This window comes from Ziziphus jujuba, chromosome 4 (genome assembly GCF_031755915.1).
Source record: "Ziziphus jujuba cultivar Dongzao chromosome 4, ASM3175591v1".
Classification (NCBI taxonomy): domain Eukaryota; kingdom Viridiplantae; phylum Streptophyta; class Magnoliopsida; order Rosales; family Rhamnaceae; genus Ziziphus; species Ziziphus jujuba.
In genome coordinates this window covers 5,737,543-5,744,270 of record NC_083382.1, presented here as the reverse complement: position 1 = coordinate 5,744,270, position 6,728 = coordinate 5,737,543, and the positions used below count along the sequence as shown (strand labels likewise).

Sequence of the window (6,728 nt, the reverse complement as noted above, 5' to 3'; positions counted from 1 at the left end):
TTACTTAGTCCGCGAGGAGTCAAGACAATAGTAGACCAAAGTTTAAACAGGAGAAGGTTAAGATTGGAATCTCACACTTGCGCACCCCTGGAATTCCAAAGAGTCCCGGTGGTTTCGAGAGCAGTGGCCAAGTGATTTTGTTTGGCGTTCAAGTTCAGAAAGAATAAATTGCCCAAAAATAAAGAAGAAAAGTGAATGACGGTGGAGATTATCGTTTCACTTTTGTAAAGATATTTCTAAAATAATACATTATATATATATATATATATATATGTTCCTTTTGAGTTTTTAATTGTATATATTTCAAACAGACTTTTTTCCTATTATTTATGCTCAATTCCAAACAAAATACAACATTAAGAAATTATTAAAAAAAAAAAAAAAGGATTCTTATGCTATTAATTCTGATATTTGTAATGCGGCCTGACTTGATGAGGAAGGACCCATATATGTGGCTCCCAAGCTTTGCTAAGCACTGATGTATCGTCTGTGTTTTACATACGCTTTCTATCATACGCATTCTAGACAATAGGAATTTTCTCTTTTTGGAATTTTTCTGGAGCTTTAAAACCTTTTAACACCAATTTAAAAGGTTATGGGGGTAAAATGCTAATATTGAAATAGTTCTGGAAACAATACTGGGATAAAACCTATTTTAAGTTCTATAGAAAAATTTTCATTTGCACTTCAGTTTCATATAATTATATTTTAAGTTTTACGCTTTTGCAAAATTTCCATTTTTTGTTTTAAATTTTTATATTTATCAAAACAAATTTATCAGTCAGTTTTTATCAATTAATTTAAACAGTTAAATATCAAAATTATATTTTCATTATATTATTCAATAATAAAATGTTAATTTTTATTCTCTATTTTGCTTTTAATTATTAAATTTAACATGTAAAAATTGACAAAAATTTATAAATAAAACTATTTTTAAAAATATAGAAAATTAAACAGAGATTAATAATGATGTTCCATGACAAAGAATTTAAATATAATTATAGCAAACTTAAAAGGTTTAAATAAAATTTGTTCAATATTTTTTCATCACTATATCATAAAGTATTTTTTTTAACTAACATTAATATAATAAAGTTCACAATATATTATATTATATATATATATATATATATATATATATATATATACCCTGCACCAAAATGTAGGATACAATGAATATATTACTTTCAGTTAAAAAAAAAATGAATATAATATTATATATAGAAAGAGATAATACAATGGTGCCCTTGGAAATTTTAGTTTTTTTTTTCTTTTTTCTTTTTTTCATGGTGAAACCTTAGAAATTTTTGGGGGAAACTACTCTGATTGTCCAAATGCCCCTTTTTCTTGATTTTTTTGTTTTGTTTTTTATTTTTATATTAACAGTTAAAGTGTGTTTGGATCAATATTTATACAATTATATATCGTTTCATCTCTCATCAAGATATTTTAATGGAGTTGATTCGAATTTCAACATCATGCAATATGTTTTAGAAATTTTTTTCCTATAACATGTTTGTAATGTTGAAATCCGTACCAAATTCTTCCAATGTATCCTGATAAAAAACTAACTATAGATATATAATATAATCTCTTTATAGTGATACTCTATGTAGGAAAAATCTCCTTGTAGTTATAAAAAAAAAAAATTTGATTCTAACTTAAACTGGTTAAATTTTAAATTGTGATAAATTATAATTTTATTAGGTTCTATCTTAAGAAATTTCATTCCACATAGTAATGATCTTTATATTGAAAAAATATATATTATATCACATTAACAGTTTAAGATTAAAAAATATATATATTTATCTAAAGCTACTTTAAAACTATTTCGATCTCTTTTATCAATAAATTTGATATGCTTTATTAATTACTTAGTAATGTAACGCATACTTTATCTCTATATCACTTGTACTAAGAATATCTAAGTTAAAACAATAATTTTTTGTGACTACACCTCTACTAAGTTATATACTCCTTATAATAATAAAATTAATTTGGTTCCAATTGCATGATTATAAAGAGGTTTTACAATTCATTTCATATTAGTTCAATTTCCAATTAAGTTCCAAATTAACTAACAGAAAGTTTAAAATTAAAAAAATTGATTAATGAGAAAATTAGTCACTTTTTTCAAATTTTAAACTTTTGTTAATTAATTTGGAATTTAGAGTAATATAAAAAAAATTATAAATTGAGAATTCAATGTTAAACATTTTAAAATAAAAGGTGCAATATACAATTTGACTAAAATATAAAGTAATAGAATACAATAACTTTTATTCTTATATTAGTTTAGTCCATAGATTACCTTTTCCTATATAAAATGAGGCTCCACATTATTGTCCAAAATTGTACCCTATTCAACCTTTGGGTAATAGAATCTTGCTCACCCAGGCATAGGATATGGTGTCATATAGCATTTGAAAATTATTGCAAAATCTATGCCTTGTTACATGGTGCTCTCACAAAACCCACCATGTAAACTTTAGTAATCTCACACTTTGTGTACCCCTGGAATTCCAGAGAGTTCCGGTGGTTTCGAGAGTAATGGGGAAGTCATTTTGTTTGGCGTTCAAGTTCAGAGAGAATAAATTCACCCAAAAAGGTGAATGATGGAGGAGATTCTCGATTTCACTTTTATACAAATATTTCTAAAATAATACATATATATATATATATATATATGCCCTTTTTCTTTTCAGTTGTACATATTCCAAACAGGCTTTAGACTTTTGTCCTATTATTTATGCTCATGTCCAAACAAAATACAAAATTAAGGGGAAAAAAAAAATTTCTTATGCTATTGATTTTGATGTTTGTAATGCCCGACCGGAGGAAGGACACATATGGAGCTGCATGTTTTGCTAAACACTGATGTATCGTCTGTGTTTTACATAGGCTTGACCAGATGAAAGAATGAACCACTTGGAGATTTCTTTTGCTGTGTGGATTTATTTAACATCTAGTAGTAATAAGTGATTGAATTATGTTTAGCACGGTTCTTTTGTAGAATCATGCACTTTAAATGCTGCGGATACATTTGAAAGTGGTTTAGAATTGTGAAAAAAAAAAAAAAAAAAAAAAAAAAAACCAACTCTTGTAGTATTATTGTTTGGCTAAAAATATCTATAAATAATTTTGTTTTAAAGAAATCAACAGAATTATTCTCAAATAGATAATGCTGCCATTTTTGAATGATTTAGCGCACAGAAAATCATATAATCAGTTTGGTTTTACTTTCAAGCTCCTAATTTTGAAAATGGAAAGCATTTAGTTAAATACTTGCAGCATGGTATAAAAATATTTGCAAATTGCAAAATGAACAGAAAAGGTGTAAGGATGTATTATTAATTTCATAAATTAATATTATATATATACATGGTATCCTTCTTTGAAGGACTTGCTAATTTTATCCTCTAAAATATCTGTGCAAGAATAAGCATATATTCTCCGACTGACAGAAACCACAAAATTTCTCTATCAGAGCTATATACAGAGCAAGATCACGTTGCAGTTCAAACCATTGAATTTCTTGGGTTTGCATTTACAATCTTCGATAAAATATAAAATATGGGCGTGCATTTTCAATCTTTGATCTTGTATATGGATTTTCTTAATGTGTAGTTTGAGCAAACCTGCGAGGAGACTGGACAGAGCATTTTTGAATGCTTTTCTCTTTTTTTATTTTTTTATTTTTTTATATTACTATTTTTTTAGTGCATGCAAGGACACTTTGATTTTCATTACTTTCAGTGGTTTGTCTCTATTCTAGATTATTTTATAATTTTTTGCATGTCTTTTGAATATCTGCAGGCCACAGCTAGAGTTGAGGAGGGGATGACACTGTTCTACGTTTGCTACAATCCCAACTGTGGACATAGGTGGAGAGATTGATATCTGTTTGCTATAGACTCTCACGCCTAGTCTAATGCATTTGAACATAAAATGAGTGATATGGAAATTTTTTTCGTCATTATAACAAATGGTGTGGATTATAAGATTATAATCCATTCTGATGACTGACTACCCAATAGAGATGATAGTTTTGAACATAAATCATTTAGTGGCCAAAAATTGTGATGTTTTGTGCCTCATTGAGTATTCATTGATCTTTCTTTTCAATCTTTGCCGTCAAATTTTTTGAACCAATTTTGCATATAAGAAAAATGGAACTTTGATTATACTCAATCTTGAAACTTAAATCTACTGAGTGAGTATTGCAGTTTTGCGTAACATGGAAAAGATGCATAACTTCTCTTAGATGATTCAACATTCTTACTCTATCCATCAGCTTAACTGTTATGGGACTTTTCTTCTCCACCCCCACCCCCCCGCGGGGCTTGACGTCGGACTTTTAACTCTTGAATACACTACACTAGGTAAATCTCCAAAGCAATATGGTCCTAACTCCATTAGTTCGTTCCTCTCACATTCAGCATAGGCAAAGGTAATTAATTCAGACATAATAGCATTTTGCTTTTAAGAATAGGTATCACCTGCTCGGGATATTTGAGTTTAGACTTTTATTACATCCATCTGTTGATTTTACATTAACAAGAAAAGATTGCACATCTTCCAATCTACCTTTCTTTTTATTTTTTTCCCCTACAAATTTTGATCAAGTAGAAAATTAGATTCACCTGTACATTCCTAATAAAAATTTTGCTTCAGCAGAGCAACTAGCCATCCAGGTCGTGTATACCATCATAGAAAAAATAAGGACAATTAGGCCTCAACCCTTTAGAAACCATCTCATTGTAAAGAAAAAGTGCCCTATCCCTATTGCCCTTTGCAATGTAGCCAGCAATCAGTGTCTTGTACAAACATTCACTCGGGACTAGTGAATGATCTTTCATAATACCCAAATATTTCTCTGCTTCTTCCAGCTTTCCACACTGACAGAGGCTCTTTATCAGTGATTGAAAAATGGGCAATCCAGGAGACATTGATTTGTATTCCATTGCATAGTAGAGTTTGAGAACTTCCCGTATTTCCCCATTCTTTCCATAGCCATCAATGAGATGGCAGTATGTGATTTCGTCCGCTAAGAAACCTTTCTCTAACAATGCTGTTAATCATGCACTGGCTTCTTTCACATCTCCACTTTCACAAAGCTTTCCAACCATCTCATTGAAAGCTGAACAACTAGGAGTCATACCCCCTCCATCATTTTCTAACATTTCTTCTGAGCTTACTGCTTTAGCACTCACCTCGATAAGAAAAATGTAAGTATCGCCATACGGCTTCAAACCCATGTTTTCCATCTCCTGCATCATGCAATTTGCTTCTTCAATTCCTCCTTCTTTGCAATGGACACCTATAAACAAAGTATAAATAAAAGGGTTTGGTTGAAAACCTCTTTTAAGCATTTCTTCAAACACTTCATACGCTGACCGTAAATTCCCAATCTTGACCTTAGCATTAACAATCAAGGAGTAAGCAATGGTATCCAACACCATGTTCTTGTGTAGCATTCTCTTCAACAACACCATACTCGCTTCAATTCTACCTTCCTCCAAAACTCTCAAAACCAAACTGGTATTCACAATCACAGAAGGAGAGCACCTCTTTCCATGGATTCTATCCAAAATGTCCACACATTCCTTCAACTTCCCTTGCACAACGAATTTAATCAAGATTCTGACTGTTTCTTCATTTGGGTATAATCTTGTAATCATATGCTCATAAATTTTCCAAACTAGAAAAAAATGATCAGATTTTTGAACAACATGAATCGAATGTTGAAACTTGATAGATCCAATGAAAACCCATGTTCATCCCAATAGCAGCAAACATCAAACCCAATCTCAAACATTCTCAATTTGGCATAAACCTGTACTAGCATATCAAACACAAATGGGTTCGAAGCGGTTACCTTGTAGCTACTGATCAACTAATCAACCACTGAGAATCTGAAAGAGCTCCCACCATTTTTCTTCAGAACCGATTCAAGCAAAGCTCTGGCATCCAAATTCAATCCAGCTCGAACCAGAATATGAATGAGAATGCAGTAAGATTGAAGCCCATGTTGGTGGAATCTGCTGTGTGCTGACCAGTGGAAGAAACCCAGAGCTCGCTTTGCATCGACAGGTTCTTTGAGCTCCAAAGGCACTTGCTTAAAAACCACTTCGTCCAGGTTAACGGAACCAAATTTTCTAGTCAGAGTGTCCCAGTTTCGACCAGTTCTTAGTGAATCACATATGGCATTGACGACGTCGTTTGGAGCTGTCTCAGTATGTATCAACTGGAGATGGGTATGAGATTTGATGGATTTGGAAACCAGAGATGGTATCAATCCACGAACGAAGCTCATTTCATTTGCGTAGTCTAAATTAATCCATTGGAAAAGAATTGCTTAAAAGGGGCTCAAAAAAGTCTTGAGGACATATTTGAAAATAAAAGTACTTAAATCCTAAAGTCCTCCTAGAAAAGGTCATCTATAGAAATGCGAGAACAAATTAGAGTACCATCAAAGGTGGTAACTTAGAAGAATGGAGCAAAGAAGCTGACCGACCACCACGTAGGGACTTATAACTTGAGTTTTGCCGAGCGTTGTTACTGTCTCCTAAAATCTTGATATTACATGGAAACTCCTTTATTATTTAATTAAAAAAAAAAAAAAAAAAAAAACAAGGTTGTATATGCAATGTGCTTTTTATTTCACTACGTTTTCATGAGACTCGGATATACTTTAGTGGTTCATAGTCGATGAGGCTACC

The 6,728-nt window shown here is 31.2% G+C and overlaps 1 pseudogene; it reads right to left on the bottom strand.

Annotated features, from left to right (window-relative positions):
- Window positions 1-4,333: 4,333 nt before the first annotated feature.
- Window positions 4,334-6,589, bottom strand: LOC125421950 (pentatricopeptide repeat-containing protein At1g66345, mitochondrial-like; annotated as a pseudogene).
- Between the last annotated feature and the right edge of the window lie 139 nt (window positions 6,590-6,728).